Source organism: Acipenser ruthenus, chromosome 7 (assembly GCF_902713425.1).
Source record: "Acipenser ruthenus chromosome 7, fAciRut3.2 maternal haplotype, whole genome shotgun sequence".
In the NCBI taxonomy this organism is placed as follows: domain Eukaryota; kingdom Metazoa; phylum Chordata; class Actinopteri; order Acipenseriformes; family Acipenseridae; genus Acipenser; species Acipenser ruthenus.
Window position 1 is genome coordinate 38,722,346 of NC_081195.1, and position 19,830 is coordinate 38,742,175.

General features: G+C 36.3%; 1 protein-coding gene across 2 annotated transcripts in view; it reads right to left on the bottom strand.

Moving 5' to 3' along the window:
• The window catches only part of LOC117414903 (probable G-protein coupled receptor 19), a 37,859-nt gene extending 22,772 nt beyond the window's left edge, over nucleotides 1–15,087 (bottom strand). The window contains exons 1-2 of one of the 2 annotated variants that reach the window (XM_059026919.1): nucleotides 14,832–15,087; nucleotides 1,034–1,116 (exon numbers count right to left, since the gene is read on the bottom strand). The gene's annotated coding sequence lies outside the window, so the exon portion shown is untranslated. Of the gene's footprint in view, nucleotides 1–1,033; nucleotides 2,133–14,831 lie in introns of those variants that run through there. The other variant, XM_034024754.3, reaches the window with a different exon arrangement.
• Nucleotides 15,088–19,830: the final 4,743 nt, after the last annotated feature.

Genomic DNA, 19,830 nt, shown 5'->3' on the forward strand with positions numbered 1-19,830 from the left:
TACATGGCTTTATCAATTGGGTTGCTTGAATTAATGCAGTTTAAATACTGTAAATGATTTAAACATTATCTTTATTGTGCCTGTTTGGCTTTTACGAGGAACTGTAGAGTGTAAATATTTAACAGTAATGTAATTATATCATTGTAATTAGGCACATCTTTTTAAAATGTTTCATTATACTGTGTTTTGTTGTATCAGACAGTGGAGTTATATTATTGAAATTGAAAAAAAAAAATTCTGACATATTTAAAACAAGAATGAGCACTTGAGCATTTCTTTGTCTGGGTACATGGTGTTATTCATAGGGGTTATTAAATCCGTCCATTCTGTTTTTTTGTCTTTCTGGAATGGCTGATGTTTTGGTTGCCATGGGAGCCTGGCAACTGAAGAGTCAGGCTGGGAGAGAGAACAGCTGCTGCCACTACAAAAAAATGTTGGAAGCACAAACAAGGCATGGCAGTAAAATGCATAGCCCATGTCAAGAATATAAATAAGGCACTACAGGTGTAAGTAATTCGTGACCATGACAATGGAGGTTAAGTCTATTCAAAATAAACTGAACCACAAAATCTGTTTTTCAGTCCATCCATCCAAATAAGCATATACATGTTTTATTCTGTGTTTAAAAATAACTGTGACTTAAATTAACCAGGAATTATATGTAGCGTGTCAAATTAGCTTTTCAGTTGATTAATAGTTGGTTAATACCTTTTGTTCCATATGATATTGTAGTACACAGTAATAGTAAACCCAAAAACATTCAGTAAAATGACTGACCTTTTACATTATTACAATGCTCTGAAATACCAGGACAGACACAGTAAATGCATTCATATTCAGTGTTTGTGATTTTTACATATCTAGTTTAACTTGGGCAGATACATTTAAAAAAAATAATTAACCAGAAATGATATACAGTATGTAAGTTGGTCACCATAAACTAGATTCTGAGAACCTCAGAATTTGTGTCAAAGCAATTCAATTTTTCTGAAGATACAGTTATACAGGTAGGACCAAGATAAGGCTGACATACCACAATTTGCTCGTGCACAGTGGTGAAGTGTTGTCCGGTATTTGTGCTGGCCTGTAGCGACAGCTTCGGATCGTGTTAGCCGTCTAATAAATAACAAACAGTACAATTAGACTTGACAAAAGAAACAAACACTAAACACTCACGGTTATTTTACTTTCGTCCTTCAGCGTTTCTCTTAACCATAAACAAAGGAACAGATCACCAAGCTACGTCCTCTATTTGTACCTTCAGTCACGCCCCCTTGGTTAGTGAGTGCAGCTCTTTCTCCTCTAATCCGCGGTTGCCACATCGCTTTCCCTCTGGAGCGATGACTTAATGTACCGCAGCTGAGCCCCCTTTCTAGATGTCCGACTTCCACCTAACCCTGGGAATGAATTGTCAGGCCATCCAGTCCAGGGCACTCTGTTCCATTTACATTGCGTCCTCACAGATCAGGAGGGAGATTGATCACCAAGAATCATTCTGTCTCTGTCACACATGGTCATCAACTTTTTCATCATACCCATGCCTCTGATCTTGAATTTACAGCCGTGGTCGGGGGTGTATGGTATTGACATACTTGTTTTAAGGGATAATCCTGTGAAACCACAAATAGGTAGTTGATGTACTGTAATCCAGGGTGTAGGTTATGGTGACCTACTTTTTCAAGATACGGACAGCTGCAATGTGTGATTATATCCTTGGATATAGACGCTCCAGACATGCAATACCTTGTTCTTATAAATTGGAATACAGATACTGCTGCCACCTACTGGCCATTTGACAAAGCAGTTTTTACTAGGTTGCATTTTACAGGTTAATCAATATTTCGAAGTACTGTTCCAAATAGGTTTTACTTAGTTAATTTATTTTGATACATCTCGCTAATTCAGGCAAGAACAGTTAACTGAAATAAATTAAGCCAAAAGGCAAGCCATAGATCTATGAAGTTACAATTAAAACAAATAAATGTATTGGCTGTTTGATTTGTAAAAACTACAGCTTCTTCAGCAACATAACTTATAATATCTTTTTTATGTTACAGGACCATGTTTCTAAATACAAACAGCCGAAAAGCTGATATTAACATATTTAATCTGTATAGAACTTGTTGGGGTTTCAAAGTTTAAAATGCTTTGTCAATGGCATTTTGAGTACAAACATCACTCAGCAAAATAAGTGTAGTTACTGCTTTTAGGTCCCAATGGGGACGTATAATACTGCAGAATACAACACCATCATATGGACATGATGTCATAGTGCATATCTATGATGTCACTGAATGTGTTCTACACTTTGGTCTCCTATGCCTCAGGCACACTTTTAATTTTTCCAAGGAACACAGAGATTCTTTGTTCATTGATTCTCACAATAATATGGAATTTTATTTGCCTTTCACAGCAAGATGTCTATTGAAACTGAAGTATTTTACAGTGGTGGATCCACGAGATGATGACTTTTCAGGTAATTAGCTATTTTTGTTTATAAAGAAATATATTTTAAGCTTATTGTTGGTCCTATTTTTTGTTATAGAATAACATTCCAAAAATATGTTTAGTGTAAATGTAATATGTGATAAGTTATTCATTTTCATGAATTACATTGTTAATGAACACCCCTTTATTTACTATTGCTGTCTTGTGTGCATTGTTTGATATTTGTATTCATAAGTCCTGAGTAATTAATGAAATGTGGTGTTGCTACAAAGCAAAGGCTAATGCATTATGTGGGAATCAGAAAGCGCTACACAGTGCAGCCAAACTTTACATGTAGTGCTGGGTGAATCAATTCAGCTGGCTAAGATGAGTCTAGGTGTGGTTCCTATGTCTGGAATCGAGTACCCATGGCCTGGAACTGAAAAGGAGGGCAGGGCATGGACAAGGCTCAGTCGAGTCCTGTCCTGAGTCTGTCAGGACAGGAATTGGCTACGCCCTGAGAAGTAACAATTTGTAATTGTAAGTAGTAACAATTTTATTCAAGTAACAGTGACCATGGATATGCAGATACAAAATAGTTTTCAAAATTACAATGTTCTTTAAAAGAATATTTACATCAATACAGTGTATCTTACATAGGAAGTAGCAACTGTAAGTAGTACTGTTTAAAATCTCTCCCCCCACCCCCTTATAAACAATGAACAACATGGATATACTGGGCAGCTGCTTATCTGGTGGTATGTGGCTGTGCCCACGTGTACATTTATATAGAGGAGCACTTATCCAGTTGTGATGACATTTTGTTAGAGCATCCGTCAATGTTTTGAGTGTATCAGAATCTGGGAGTATATGGAGGCATCTATCTGTCTGTTTGTACATTGTGAAGAATATTTGTATTGGCTCAGATCTTCACTTTTATTCGAAATTGGTTTAAAATAACCCATTGATTGTGCTTTTAGGACCAACTCTCTTAAGACCATTTTAAAGACCATTGGTGGTCACAATAGAGGGATTCATCTGTATTAATAAACAAAATATACAGGCTCTGACATTAACTTTTTCTATTTATTCCCCACCACAGGAAGTGACATTTCGATCACCTGCTTTGGCGAGCAAAGACTTGTCACCAATGTGCATGTCACAAACTGCCTTCCAGGGCTGCTGACAGCTGACATCTTGCAATCGCTAGCCTTGAGCCTGCCCTCACTTCACCGTCGGCTGACCGGGACAACCCACGCCAACAGCCTGGTGAACTTCGGCTACTTACAGGTGTGGCCTCTGCCCTTTTCCACCCCTTACAGACCCTCTTCCCAGGAAGAAGATGCCTGCCCCACCTGGAGTCGCAGCCAGAGTGTCTCTGAAGATGTAGAGGAAGTAGTTACTGCTAGGGAGGTTTCTGAGGGGATACATGCCTCAGAACTCTTGCACTCCTTCAGTGGTGAAGACACCACCTTCTCACATCCTTCATCGGCTTGGGTAGAGACTTGCCACACTGCAGACAACAAAGACCAAGATGGTGACAGTGAGTCTGAAGCATACTTCACTTGCTCATCTCCTTCCTCTCTGGGCGAGGATGTGAGTGGTGAGGAGGAGTGGTCTTCCATGGCTGCCAGCTCTCCCTGCTCCTTTCCAGGCCCTCCAGAGGAAACCACCCTTTCTACTGCCAGCACTGACTCCGATGACTGTGTTTCAGTGGAGTATCAAGGCAGGAACTTTTTACGGGTCTTCTCCCCTGTCAGCACCGCAGAAGGAGAGGAAAACCTGGCTAGCTGGTGCGTAACAGATTACACAGAGCACGGAGAGCTGGTGTTTTCTGTAAGAACTGACTTCATAAAGAACCTTCCCAGGAGTGTGGAAAGAAAGGAGGGGGAAGGCGAGGGAGGAACAGAAAGTCCCTTTCAAAGCTTTAGGACTTCAAGAAAGCACAAAGGCAGCAGTGATGAATCATGGGCACCGGAGGGGGAGAAACCAATGAGACTGTGAAAGGAACATACTGTAGATTCATATTTTAAACAAAGAGTGTTGTGGCCCCAGAACCTATGAGAGATCAGAACATTGTCATTGGCCCTATAATCATTTATTGTTGGAGATTTTTTTCCTAGTTTCCAACAAAGTTATTACTTGTTTTGTGTTTATGTTATTTATATTAAATTAAATTAAATTAAATTAAATTAAAATATGTTTTTTTTTATTATTAGAGAAGTTATATACCAGGGATAGCACCAAATAGTTGATTAGAAAATTAACAGGTGACCTTAGAAACCGGTAGTCGACTAATCACACCCTTCAATTTCAAAGCAGCAGCAACAAAGTAATGTTGTTCTGTGTTTAAAGTGAATACTAGTACCAAACTAGAAGTGTCTATATTGTAATTGTATTCAGCTGTTCTAATTAAACAGAAAGTAATTGGGAAGTGTGTGTTTTCAAATGGACAGAAGGGCAGCTACTGTTGCAATCCATTACATAACAATCACAATTTAAATAAAAATCCAAAACAGTTTTAAAATATAGCAGGCAAACAAAACTGTATGCACATAAATAGAGAACCAGACATTATCAAAGACATGATTTAGTAATTGTTTTTAAAGTGTTGGCTTGGTGACTATTTCTACCTTACAGAATACCGTACAGTTTTAAACAGATAGTAGGTTAATGATTAACTGAAACTGATTCTGTCCAGCATAATATCCAGTATATTCATGTCAGTTTCCTTTTATTTTAAAACTTTCATTTTCATGTAATTCCCTTTCCAGCCTCCTTATGTGTGAGGCTCCACATAAACTACTGTGTGGGAGAATGTAGGACCCAATGAACATGTTTATGGATATTGCAGCTCCACAGTTTATTGCCGTGCAATATGGAGCATTGGTCCTGTATCTTAAACATGCACTATACTATACTATTCTGAATAGATTAATATAAGAATACAATGGTGGTATGTCCGAGCATTTCGATATACTGTATTATATTATAAATTATTTTGATACAGCGGATATTACTAAAGCAAATGGCATTACTAAAAAGAAAGTTAGTGTTACATTTAGACAATCATGTAGTCTTCATAGGTCATGGTGATTTAAGTTGTAATAATACTGATGGCTCTACTTTATGTATGTGATAATGTAGGAATAATGATAACCCAGGTTTTAATGCTCAAGAAATCTTTATTTACAGTTTCACTTAACATGGACTCCTCTGCGTGTCCACACACTTGTTTTTCTCCCGCTGGCTATCACTTGTTGCCCTCTAGCGGCCATACAAAGTATAGTATTTGTAATATATTACAAAGTACAGGGGATTTTTCAATTTGAAACTTTACACACTGGAGTAACTTTTGTTGATATGGACAGTACACACCACATACCATTCTGTTGTAATATAATATTGTTGCCCACTTAACCCTTTTTTCAGAAAAAAAAGGTTTTTTGCCTGATGGTACAACAGGATTATAGATACATTAAAAAAAAAACAAAAAAAACTTTTGGCCAATCATAACTGTATACTTTTTTGTACAACTCAGATTGTGATGAGGGGATTTCCAACTCACATCACAGCCAAACTTTGCTTGTAGCCTAATCCATTGAAGAGTAATTGATGTGCGCAAGTAATCAGAGCCACATGTATTGCAAGGGAGACTGCAGCATTACGCACAGCGGATCAAGGTTTATTACCATTTTCTTATCATTTTTCAATTTGTAAAATTTGTAAAAGTGAAGTGTTCCAAAGCATCCCAAAAGAAGTCGATTAAGTCTTTCTGAAGTTTTGGAGGAGATGGATAGGAGTGAAAGTGACGGCGAAAATGATCAACTTTCTGGGTTGGAGAGCGCTGATTCAGTGTCTGAAGCAGCATTTGAAGATGGATTGGATCCTCTTCAGGATTTGTAAGTATAATGGATCCACATTATATTTATTATTATTATAACAATTATTGTTATATTGCATTTTCTAATATTTACAGTAAAAAATCCATATTGAAAATTACACATAATAATAATAATTTTATGCAGCAGTGTGGAGTAGTGGTTAGGGCTCTGGACTCTTGACTGGAGGGTTGTGGGTTCAATCCCAGGTGGGGGACACTGCTGCTGTACCCTTGAGCAAGGTAATTTACCTAGATTGCTCTAGTAAAAACCCAACTGTATAAATGGGTAATTGTATGTAAAAATAATGTGATATCTTGTAACAATTGTAAGTCGCCCTGGATAAGGGCGTCTGTAAGAAATAAATAAAAATAATAAGTGAGTAACAAAATACAGAATCATGTATTGAAAATTCAGACCTACAAAAAAGTCATTAGAAACATTCTCCTGCACAAACGCACAGGTATGTGAGAGCAATGTGCCTGAGGATATGAACTGAGAGTATTTGTCATGCATACTCATCATGGATACATTTCAGGCACCCCAAAGCTCTCCAAAAAGGCCTTTTGAATGAAATATTGGACAAAAAAGTAAAAAAAAGGATTGCAAAATCGAATTCATGTGGCAATGTATAACATGTGAGGTGCCAGAAGGTAACATCCCTTTTAGAACTTGCTCATGAAACTAGTGTATGACTGGCCATAAAGATTTACACAATATTCATTTTTGGAGAGGTTTGGAGAGGTTCGGGTACCCTTGGGCCTAGCTTTGTAAAAACTCATGTAGAATTTGATCCCTTTGTTCAATAATTTTCACATTTTTACCCATTGTAGTATACATGTTGGGGAAGCACTGGACAAAAAACCTCTTTTCATGTGCTACAAGTTGAAAACATGACTATAGAATATAAACAAATGAAAAACGTTTGTTTTTTTTAGGTATTTTTTAAGAACATGAGAACATAAGAAAGTTTACAAACGAGAGGAGGCCATTTGGCCCATATTGCTTGTTTGGTTGTTAGTAGCTTATTGATCCCAGAATCTCATCAAGCAGCTTCTTGAAGGATCCCAGAGTGTCAGCTTCAACAACATTATTGGGGAGTTGGTTCCAGACCCTCACAGTTCTCTGTGTAAAAAAGTGCTTCCTATTTTCTGTTCTGAATGTCCCTTTATCTAATCTCCATTTGTGACCCCTGGTCCTTGATTCTTTTTTCAGGTCAAAAAAATCCCCTGGATCAACATTGTCAATACCTTTTAGAATTTTGTATGCTTGAATCAGATCACTGCGTAGTCTTCTTTGTTCAAGACTGAATAGATTCAATTCTTTTAGTCTGTCTGCATAGGACATGCCTTTTAAACCTGGGATAATTCTGGTCGCTCTTCGTTGCACTCTTTCTAGAGCAGCAATATCCTTTTTGTAACAAGGTGACCAGAACTGAACACAATATTCTACATGTGGTCTTACTAATGCATTGTAAAGTTTTAACATTACTTCCCTTGTTTTGAATTCAACACTTTTCACTATATATCTGAGCATTTTGTTGGCCTTTTTTATAGCTTCCCCACATTGCCTATATGAAGACATTTTTGAGTCAACATAAACTCCTAGATCTTTTTCATTGATTCCTTCTTCAATTTCAGTATCTCCCATATGATATTTATAATGCACATTTTTATTGCTTGCGTGCAGTACCTTACACTTTTCTCTATTAAATTTCATTTGCCATGTGTCTGCCCAGTTCTGAATGCTGTCTAGATCATTTTGAATGACCTTTGCTGCTGCAACAATGTTTGCCACTCTTTTGCCTATTTTTGTGTCGTCTGCAAATTTAACAAGTTTTCTTATTATACCAGAATCTAAGTCATTATTGTAGATTAGGAAGAGCAGAGGACCTAATACTGATCCCTGTGGTACACCACTGGTTACCTCACTCCATTTTGAGGTTCCACCTCTAATCAGTACTTTGTTTTCTACATCTTAACCACTCCCTAATCCATGTGCATGCATTTCCTTGAATCCCTACTGCGTTCAGTTTGAGAATTAATCTTTTATGCAGGACTTTGTCAAAAGCTTTCTGGAAATCTAAATAAACCATGTTGTATGCTTTGCAATTATCCATTGTCGATGTTGCATCCTCAAAAAAATCAAGTTAGTTAGACAGGATCTCCCTTTCCTAAAACCATGCTGACTGTCTCCCAGGATACTGTTACCATATAGATAATTTTCCATTTTGGATCTTATTATAGTTTCCATAAGTTTACATATAATAGAAGTCAGGCTTATTGGTCTGTAGTTACCTGGTTTGGTTTTTACTCAATTTTTGTGGATCGGTATTACATTTGCAATTCTCCAGTCTGTCGATACAACCCCTGTATCAAGAGACTGTTGCATGATCTTGGTTAGCGGTTTGTAAATAACTTCTTTCATTTCTTTGAATACTATTGGAAACACAGGTCTTTTATAATGTTCTGATGAAGACAAACTGTCGAAATGCGTTAACATTGAAATAAGTCCAAAAATAAGTCCAAAATAACACCGAAATAAGTCCAAAAATCACTCAAAGATATTTTGGATAGATGTTGATGAGATCTACAAGAATCAAGCAAAACATTTTGGAAGCACATCCTGTCACTTTTTACTCTAGATCTAGCCCCAGACAATGCAATATTGAAGAATTTAGGACTATGTGGTACTTTTGCCTCATCAGAGTGGCCATAAGCAATGCTCGAATGCATGACAAATGCAACTTCAAAAATCTGCCAAAAATCCCAAAGCTGCGGATACCAAAATGTTTTGCTTGATTCTTGTAGATCTGTGACAGAGACTAATCTCCCTCCCGACCTGTGAGGGCGCTGTGTAAAGGGAACAGAGTGCCCTGGACTGGATGGCCAGACAATTCATTCCCAGGGAAAGGTGGAAGTCGGCCATCTAGAAAGGGGGCGGAGCTATGGTACACCTTATTCATCGACCCAGAAGGGAAACAATGTGGCAGCCGCAGATTTGAGGAGCAGTTGCAATCGTTAGCCAAGGGATCATGATTGACGATATAAAAGGGGACGAAGCGAGGTGATCTGTTCCTTTGTTATGGTTAACGCTGAACCGGAAGGAGACCCGTATTCTAATCGTGAGTGTTTTGTTTGTTTTGTCATGTCTAAAATATGTTTGTTTGTTGTTATTAGACGGCTAACACGATCTGAAACTGTCGCTAAAGGCCAGCAACAAACCTGGAAAACAATGCACTTGTGTCACGATTAACTGTATTTGCACCACAAGCACTATAGCACTCACTGTGGACTTGTGATCGTGTTTGTGTTACGTGTGGGTGTTAACCCTTTGCAGTCCTATTTCGGAGTGAGACCAATAGAAGTCGACAGAAGCCTAAAAAAAAAAAAAAAGGAGGCGGATCTGATCAATACAAAACAAGATAACTGCTTCCGCATCCAGCACTCAAAGAATATCACAGACATTTGCCAAGCTTTTTGAGATGTTATAGTAATAAAATAATGACTTGGATCACATTATAAAACGAGTGATCAGGAGATGATTAATCAGTATGCACGACTATGAAGAGATATGTGATAAATACAGCGAACAAAAAGTGGGGCAGGGCTGGAGATGCAGTACTGATTGTCCTGTTTATGCAGTGCCTTTCAAACCTGTTTTATTATGAATACAATTACTTTTAAACAGTGTGTGTAAAATAAACAGCGTGTGTGAAAATAAATTGGCCCTGACGCGCCTGACAGGCGCTGAATAAATGGACCGCAAAGGGTTCAATATTGGGACTATTATTTCGGGGCCAACCTGTGGATTAAACAGAGCAATACGCAAACCATTGTGTATTGTCTGTTATCATTATTGTTTACTGTTTTGTCTGTCATTGTCTTAAGCACTACATCACCCCTGCACCTGTGCACTGCAACCACTTAGCCACAAGATCTCATTAACATCTATCCAAAAAATATCTTTGGGTGATTTTTTGGAGTTACTTCGGCCTAAACTTGGTAGAAATACCAAAAATTCAAATTTCAGAGGGGGTTAATGACTGGGGGGGGGCGTGACCAAAAGTGTTTCACAAAATGTGGAAGAGTGGTCCCTAAGGTTCTCACAGCAATACCAACATTCTAGGACCCGCATCCCCTGCAGGATAAAGGGTTGGGCTGAAGTTCAGATTGAATTACCCCTTGTCTGGCAACTTGCCAAAAGTGAGTTAGGTGCTCCTGGTATTTTTTTTCTTGAAAGCCCTATTCATTATGAGTAGGAGTCTACTTAAATTGTGGTAAATGTACGTATTTTTCGCGGGTAGGTTATGGAATAAAATTAGGGTTTCACAGACATTTTGTGGACCTGTTTAAACCTAAGTAGACAATATTTCAGAGCACTATAAAAGCCTAAAAATAGTGGTACTTGCTTCCTAAAACAGAGTGCTGTCATTTGTTTAAGGCAAGCATGCAACATCCCCCAGCAGTTGCTGCCGACATTCTCTGTCTGGTGTGGACTTGCCCATACATGAGACTGCACATTCTGTATCCACTGAATTGGTTGGAAGTCTAAGGCAAAGCTTTGTCAAGTTATACAGATGAGGAAATCGATTAGAAACAGTCCCAAAACTCGGTTACCCAAGGGCATCTGTCATACTTTAATAAAGGCAATATATGCAGCACGTTCGTTGTCTTGTTATTTGTCCCATCCAATCATTTATTTTAGTACCGAGTCAAAACAAAGAAAATGTACCTATATGGGTCTAAAATTCTAAAGTAAGCAGCAGGTTGTTTGAAGCGAGGTGGCTGTGCCAGATCGTACCTGTAGTACTGGTTTAACTTGGCTACAACCGACAGGAATACTTTTTGTCTGCACTGACTTTCCAGTTTGTTTTCTGAATGCTGTTTATTTTATGTTCTGTTCAGCAGCCTCTGTAGTATCCTTTTGTTTAATGTGTGATTCTGAAGCTAAATAGTATTTTTTTTCCATCTGCATGTACAGTTTCTTTGGGGAATATCTTGACACGATCATCAGCTGAAATGTACTTTGCTTTTCTTGCCTTGTTGTCCATTTCTGGTATTTTACCTCCAATGCTGAAAACTAGATTTTAGCAACCTAAATCAAAACAATGCAGCAGTGACTTTGTCCCACCTCCTACTGTACAGTACAGGTCACAGAAAGCCAGTACAGACGCACCGATAGGCTGATTAAAACATTGTTGTCATTTGAAAAGTAAACAAGAACGTTAACCGCGTTGGAGTATTTTTTTTGTAAATGTTGTTTGCCTAAGGACGTTTTTTTTTTTTGTTTGTTTTTTTTTTGTTGCCTAAGTGCAATGCACACAGGACGGTGAAGGAATAAAAAAAAGCCTATCTACAGAAGGAAGGTACGTAGTTTGCCTCGATTGCGTTGTGCAGTAGCTCATTTAAACAACGTTTCTTTTTTTCCTCTCCATACTTGTCTGGTATGTATTGGCCCTAAAGGAGGTGAATTTCGCGGTCACCCCTCAATTTCCTGATTTCCATGAAATCCGCGATATCGCGATTTAGGTAGACCCCTAATTATGAGTCGAACGAGGTGCTACACATGATGGTAGTGTCTAAGTTGAGCCCAGGGTGATTTTTCTGGTCAGGGCCACTTTTTCACTTTAGGTTGACCTTTGCCAGGTCACAGCTCAAACGGGAAATTAAAAAAAATATATATATATATATATATTAGGTGAATTTTTCTAGCAAAATCTGAGACAGTCGGGCAACGGTTCTGGTTGATTTGGTATGGAATGACCCATATATACTGTATATATATATATATATATATTCTTTTTTTCTTAATAACAGCATCAAAAAATAGTTAAATATATAGCTGTATATTTAATAGTTCAATTGTTTGAAAAACAAAACACCAAGTTTGAAGTAACAACAAGCACCTAAATAATAACTGAATAAAAACAAATATTTGACAGAAGAAGATCATAAAAAAAAATACAATAAAATAAATAATTACAATTTACCCATGGCTTGAAGAAACTGAAAGTTATTTTATTGTGGCACCAACAAATATTCAGATATTTTTTTACTAAGTTTTAATATCCATACATTTAGACATTTTGTATATTTTTACCCCCAGTCATTACTATTATTATTATTATTATTATTATTATTATTATTATTATTATTATTATTATTATTATTATTATTATTATTATTATTTTGTAGTTGCATTTAATTAGTTAATTAATTATTTAATTTCTCATCTGTAATATTGCTGCATTTTATTCTTGTAATTTATATAGATGTTACAGTATTTCTTTAAATGTACGAAACAATAAAGAGGGGACCAGCATGCTGGCATCCAGCCTAAACTTCTTCGGAAAAGCACTGATTCAGCTCCTAATGGGATTCCTTTTTTCATAACACAAAATCTATGATTTATAATGCAGACAGCACTTTATTAAGACTAGATACTAGACAGAGTAATTACAAGTTTTAAACCCTGCTATTTCAGTCAAATACATTCCAGACATAATCAGGTTTTTATTATACCTAACCCCCTTTATCTGATGTAAACACAGAAGTATTTGACGATCAGGATTACTATAACTAAGCTGCATTTTGAATAATATTTAGTTTTCAAACGTATATAACTGAACAAGTACTTGAAAGAGAATTCTCATTTATTAGTCATGCCTGAAGAAATACACATTCTGATTTTTTTCTACTATAAACTCTGAAACATTCAATCCATTTGAAATACATTATTGAACTTTTCTGGGTTCGAGGAGCAGATATTTAACACAATAGAAATCTAAAATACTGTAACCTAATTTACAGCATATACCAGAAAAAAAATTATATATATATATATATATATATATATATATATATATATATATATATATATATAATGTTATTATCCCGACAAACAGTACATGTCCTGTTATTGAGAAAACATTCACATTTTGAACAGTAAATACAGTTATAGTTTACATTTCACTTATTTTTGTGAAAATAATATTAATATACTTCAAACCAACATTTATATTCATTGTAATTTGATCAAATAAATACATTTCATCATATGTGAAATGATTACGTTGGACTCAAACATATTCCAGTGAGGTTCTTCAACCTTTAAACAATGTATGTCTTTTGTGTGGTTTCTTTTTTACACATTATTTTTACTGTGAGGCTCCAGTCTGCATTATGTTTTTCATAAATTTAGTATTTTAGTTTTTTTTTTTTACTTTAGTTTAAGTTTACAGGTTTGTTATATTTTTCAGTCAATGAACACAAAATATTTAACCTGACAGCATAAGGAGCCACGTTAAATTGGCAATTGTATTAAATTCTTTCATTTATGTCTTTTCATAAAATAATAATTTAATTATAAAGTCGTAGGCAATTTTAAGTTGTTCTTACTTCATCTAGGCAGCTTCAATTGTCACTTATGGAGAGTTTTTAATAATAATTTCAAATAAACATAACTCATATCAAACAAAAAATGTTACTGTAAAAAGCTGCCGTTTTAAATTTTAAAATGGCAGTGTGAATCTAGACGCAGTAAAGGCATAGATACATTGCAAAAGCCAGAGATATTTGAAAATAAGTGAGGGGACTGCTGTTTGTTTACAGCTGGGGGTATATACATGTACTGTGGGTTATCATCTGAAGAAGTGGAAAAACTGTTCTTTTGACATCTTTAAAAATGCATGAGCTAAGTATTAGCTGTTCGTAGAATAATGTAATTAATATTTGATGTGGAATAAATTAGGCGTGGCAGATGTGTCGTGGAGCTCAGGAATGAGGCTATATAGAAGCCTATACTGTTTAAGGATTTGGCACCCAACACAGGAACTAAATGTTTATCCTCAAATGAACTTTCTGCCTTAAGTGTACAGTGGGAGAGAGCCAGCTGCCAAATATATATATATATATATATATATATATATATATATATATATATATATATATATATAAAATCAGAGCCTTGGGCAAGTATAGAAGTCAAAGCAAGCTAAATATTCTGGAAACATTACATCGAAAACTAATACACTTTTTTTTAACTCAAAACTGCTCAGAAAATATATATACTTTTGATTACGTCAGGGAGTTTTCAATTGGTTCACAGACATGGTAAGATGTGGCGTAGAAGCACTCCTGCCTGAAAAGGGGATGCCAAAGCAGTTGTTATGAGAGCTTGTAAAGACCCCTTTTTTCTTTCTTTTTTTTTGGACTGAGGCTAAGGGATATTGCAAGCAAGTTCAGTTTTACCAGGGGTCTTTGATAAGCTTTCCATAGTGTAGTAAGATGGTTAACACCAGATGATAAAAAGGAGATTCAGGCTAGTGGAAAGTCCAGTATGAAACTAACCAGCATAAATGGGATTATTTTTACATTCCTTTTCATGCAAGATCTGCAGACATAATATGCACGTGAGGTTCTGAGAGAAGCAGCATCATCAGCCATATTAGATCATCTGCACAGACAGACTTTAATCACAAACAGTGTTGAAGAAAGAAAGCTTTAATAGATGTTCCCCCACCTTTTGATTTGCAAGCAGTCCGTAATGGCCCATGCTTCTCTTGCTGAAGTGTGTGGATACCATAAACAGTTTAGTCCACAAGAGCGGATAGATTTTTTTCATTTTTGTGCTGCTTCTTCAGAAGAAAAAAAAGTTTGTGCTGTTAACTTAGCCTAGTAGTTTCTGGAAACAGAGCCAAAACAGACAGGAAGTTGTTTTTACAATAGCGTTACAGTAATCTGCCACAAATGGAAAAAGCCAAATGTTGGTCTCGGGGAAGAGAGCTAGAGAGAGAGAGAGAGAGAGAGAGAGAGAGAGAGAGAGAGAGAGAGAGAGAGAGAGAGAGAGGGACTGTAAGAAAGAAGGAAAATGAGTACCTACTGAGAGACTTGGCTTTACTGAATGAGAATGTGTATCCCGACGTATAGCATGGGTAAGCTCAAGATAAGAAAGATGCAGAATTCAAAAAGAAAAACAGCAAGCAGTTACTAGAAATGTGACTTTTGGCATGAATCCTTGAGTTTGCTTGAGGTTAAAGGATGGGGGAGGGGGAGAAGGCAATGCAGTCAGCATATACAGCCCAAAACCTTTCAACGTTTCACAGCTTTAGAGGAGGGTCTCAAATTCGACCATTTTTTAGGTAGGCCTTATGCATTTATGTCATGTTTTGTGTGTGTATGTGTGTCATTTCAGACCTGGTGGGGTTTTGTGTGCATTCTCAATCACATCTCAGTCATGGCAGCTGTTTTTCTTCCAGCACAGCGGTTGAACTGTCTCGCCCAAATGCTTATCAGCTTTTGACTCTTTGCCAAAATAGTTAGAAGGGCCAAGCAGTTTTAACTGTGCTGGGCTGGTTTAGAAAGCAAGGGAATAAGAAAAAAAGAACAAGAAGTAGTTAATGTTAACGCATTTTTACTTAGCAGCAATCCTGTTTGGAGTACTAAGTTATCCTTGTGTTCTGTTCTCTTAACAGTGGCTTTTTGTGCCAACATAAAAGTGACGGGCACAGAAGGCTGGAAATAGAGACTTATTTTTTTAAGTGCCACTTTCTGTCTTTTTTTGTCCTAGCAGGTATTGTTAATAAGTCTGTGAAATGTAAATGTTAATTAGACAAGCTGCATTCAAGAGTGTGCATACATTAAAAATTCCTTGAGCTGGCTGTCTATTTTATTTCCCTCTTCTCACTCTTTCTCTCTTACCCCCCCCCTCCCCTCTTTATCACTAAACCAGGTGTAAAGTGGCACAGAGTGTGAAGGGTCAGTCTGCGCTGGCGTGGTACAGCCCAGCACGGGAGAAGCAGATCCCTAGTCAACACTCCGAAGTACACATGCTCTCACACACACTCAGCACGCAAACACAATTCCTTGCTGTGCTGTGTGGATGTTTGATGAAAAAACAGCTTTCTCACGCACTGTGCTGTGCCTCTTATTTCATCATCAGCTGAGCTCCCCTCGCTAGCACACACATCCTCCTCCTTTCCTCTCTCTCTCTCTCTCTCTCTCTCTCTCTCTCTCTCTCTCTCTCTCTCTCTCTCTCTCTCTCTCTCTCAGCATCAGCTCCAGTCACTCACAAGGGTGGGATTGAACTTTGCAAAAAAGAACGCGGTGACTGCTACTATTTCTGCGCAAGGGCCTCCCCTTTAGACAGCTTGTGCCAGAGCAGGAGTTTTTTTTCACTACAACTAACTGGATTTTAACCCTCTACCTCCAGATTCGCTGTATGTTCGCTTCAAATAACGACCCAACACGGACTACAGAACATAGTTGTAATTCTTTCTTTTCTTTTTTAAATCTGTTGTCTTAATAATCTGGGAGAGGCCACAATTTCCTTAATATTTTTCTTTTCTTTTATTATTTGTTTACATTGAATATTTTAGTTTGTTTTAACTTTTTTAATCACAATTCGAGATCACTTTTTTCCTCCTCTGTTTTCTTGAAGAAAGGCAGAGCTTTGTGCTGCCCATCAAAAATGGCTGTATTTTGTGAGTTCACTGCACATCTGCGGGTAAAGACAGCATGTGATTTGTAAGTGGCAGTGGCTGTATATTGGAAGTCTCTCTCTCTCTCTCTCTCTCTCTCTCTCTCTCTCTCTCTCTCTCTCTCTCTCTCTCTCTCTCTCTCTCTCTTTCTCTCTCTCTCTTTCCGGGAGGGAGAGGGGTGTGCGGCAGAGCTCTTTCTGGGACAGGTGCCAACTCTAAACAAAAGACATAAAAAAGGCAATGAAAGAAAAATGCGTAGATTGTTTTTTTTAATGTGTTACATAGCGAATGAAAGTAGTGATGTTTGATATAATATCATTGTCTTATCTTTTTTATTATTATTTTTATTTTTGCATCTAATACAAAGCACAGTTTGAGTACTTTCTGTTCTCCAATAGTATAGTAAAGGCATCTGAGTTAAGAAGAGAAGGTGGGGGTCCTTTTTCAGACTGTTGAATTATTCATAGGCCCAGTGTTGAGGCCGGAGCAGCAGTATTATTAGCATGCATCAGACATGCTGTTTGTCTGTTTGCTAACATTCTTCATTCAAAGACTTGTTAACTACCAGACGAGCTTAACACACGTCTTCCAGCCACCCTTACGGCCTCATATTTTTGTCCGTACTGGCAGCCAAAGGGCACGAATGGCATGGGGAGCATGCGGTTGGGAGCTGGGGCTGGTTGCTAGGTAGGTACTGCCTTTTTACGTTCCTCAGTCCTGCCTTTACTTCTGTTTAGCAATGGACTTGACTATTTTGTGTGTTTGTTTTGTTTCACAGGGCTGCGAAACCCACAAATTGAAACCTTTTTTTTCCCTCTCACCCTTGTCTGAGCGTCTGGCTGCTGCTGGCTGGGTTCTCCTTCCTCTGAATTCTGGTAAGCCTTTCTTTTTTTTCCTTTATATTTTTAATAATTATTTTTATCTTCATTCTTTATTTTAATCTTTATTTCAAATGTTTGACTGATGCATTTTTCATTTTTGAGTTCCTCCTTCAGAACAGCTCCTACTGGCTTTATTCCTGAGACTTCAGAAATGAAGTTTAATTTATAAATTTGAGGCCATTAAAAAACAAGCATGAACCATGTTCTTTTCACTGACACCTCAAAAACGGCACCTAGTCACCGCATTGCTTTTTGTTTTGAGCGTTAATCTGCTAGAATTATTTTCAGTTTGTTTATTGGTGGTTTAATATCTACAAGAAACTTTTGATTTAGTTTCTGGGTGAAGAATGGGGGCAGGGATGCTTTCATAGCTTTTATGTTACTTCAATTCCACATTTAAAGGTTGTAAGATTAGAGCCACCCTTCCTGTGTGATATTGTGGCATCTCCTATGATCGAGACCTTCTAACACAGACCAGCTCTCCAGTCTTGATAAGGAAGGCTGTATGTTCGTGCTAACGATTTTTCGTGTTTCGCTTTGTTAAGTTGCCAGATTCACAAATAAATAAAGCAGTGCATGATGAATGCAGCACTTAAGTATGATGTGCATTGATTAAAAAATATATATTTATTAGGTTATTTTCATGCAATGTTTTTCTGTGTAAGTCTATACATTTAATAACTTCACATCAGATTTGATATATTTTGATCTTTCTTCCTAAGTTATATAATTTATTAAGACAAATAAAATGAATCACAGGTTTATTTAGTTTACCTTTTTAAAATGTACTCTGTCTCGTGCGTTGGTTTGTAAAGATGCAAATGTAAAAATAAACTAAAACAGAATTACGCTGACATAAAACACAGTTTATGTGCTTTTACTTCGGCTGACATTTTGATTTTAAAACAACAGGTACCTTGAGATTTGTGTATTGTGGATGCTTGTGGAAAAGATAATTTGCCAAAATGGTACGATCTGCTATCACTTTCTGCTCATTAATTTGGTCCCACACAGGTCTCAAATCTGACGGCTCTATAACAAATAAGAAATTGCAGCTCCAGTACCGAAAAAAAAAAACACAGAAAGATTGTAATTTCATTTGTTTCACAAAAATAAATTCATCCTGTCATGTTCCAATTGTTCTTTCAAAGTAAAATGTAACTGAAAAAAATGTCTCAACTATTTTGAATTAATATCCCCATCTTCTTAGATTACATTGCAACAATAAATGTCACACTGTAATAATGCAATTGCTGGATATTTTAATTAGGTCTTATTTAGAATGTTAAAATGTAACAATGCTCTATTTGAATCCATAGGGCCTAGAATACGTACACATATACACACACACACACACACATATTATTCTATGAATGTACTTGTTTGTTTAAATAAATAAATAAATAAATAAATAAATAAATAAATAAATAAACAGCTTCCATAATCAATGGCACATCTAAAAACCCTTTTCCCCAAAGTTTGCGTTGTATAAAAAAAACCTGGAATTCGACATGAGTTTTATTTTCCTGTGCCCAATATTTTATTTGTTGTGCTTTGTAAATAATATATATAATGGGTTTTTTTGTATCGACACGTTTGTAATTTTACTGAAAATGTTTTTTTTTCTTTTTCCAAAAAACAACCCATCCAATATAACATATTATTTCATTACACATATTCTATAGATATATTGAATACAACATTTAATAATTACATTTTTATTGGATGAAAACAGCATTGATAAATAAGGTGATGATCAAAATAACCAAAAAAACTAATTATAATGAATTATAAAGTTATATAAATATATATAAATATATATATATAATTAGATAAATAATTATTTGGCATTGTACTGGATATTGAAATGTTTTTATCAAGTAAACTGTGTATTTAGTATGTGTTTTTATTTCTTTTAAGCAATATATCTATTTCACTTTTCTGGAGCAAAGATATTCTAACAAACATTGCTTAAAAGGTATTTGGAAGGAAAATGACCATGTTTGTATATGTTAATTTATATACATTAGTATATGAAAAAGATATCTTAAACAAAACACATTTATTTTTATATATATATATATATATATATATATATATATATATATATATATATTAACGTGACGATTTAAATAAATAAATGCCTTACATTTGCAAGGTA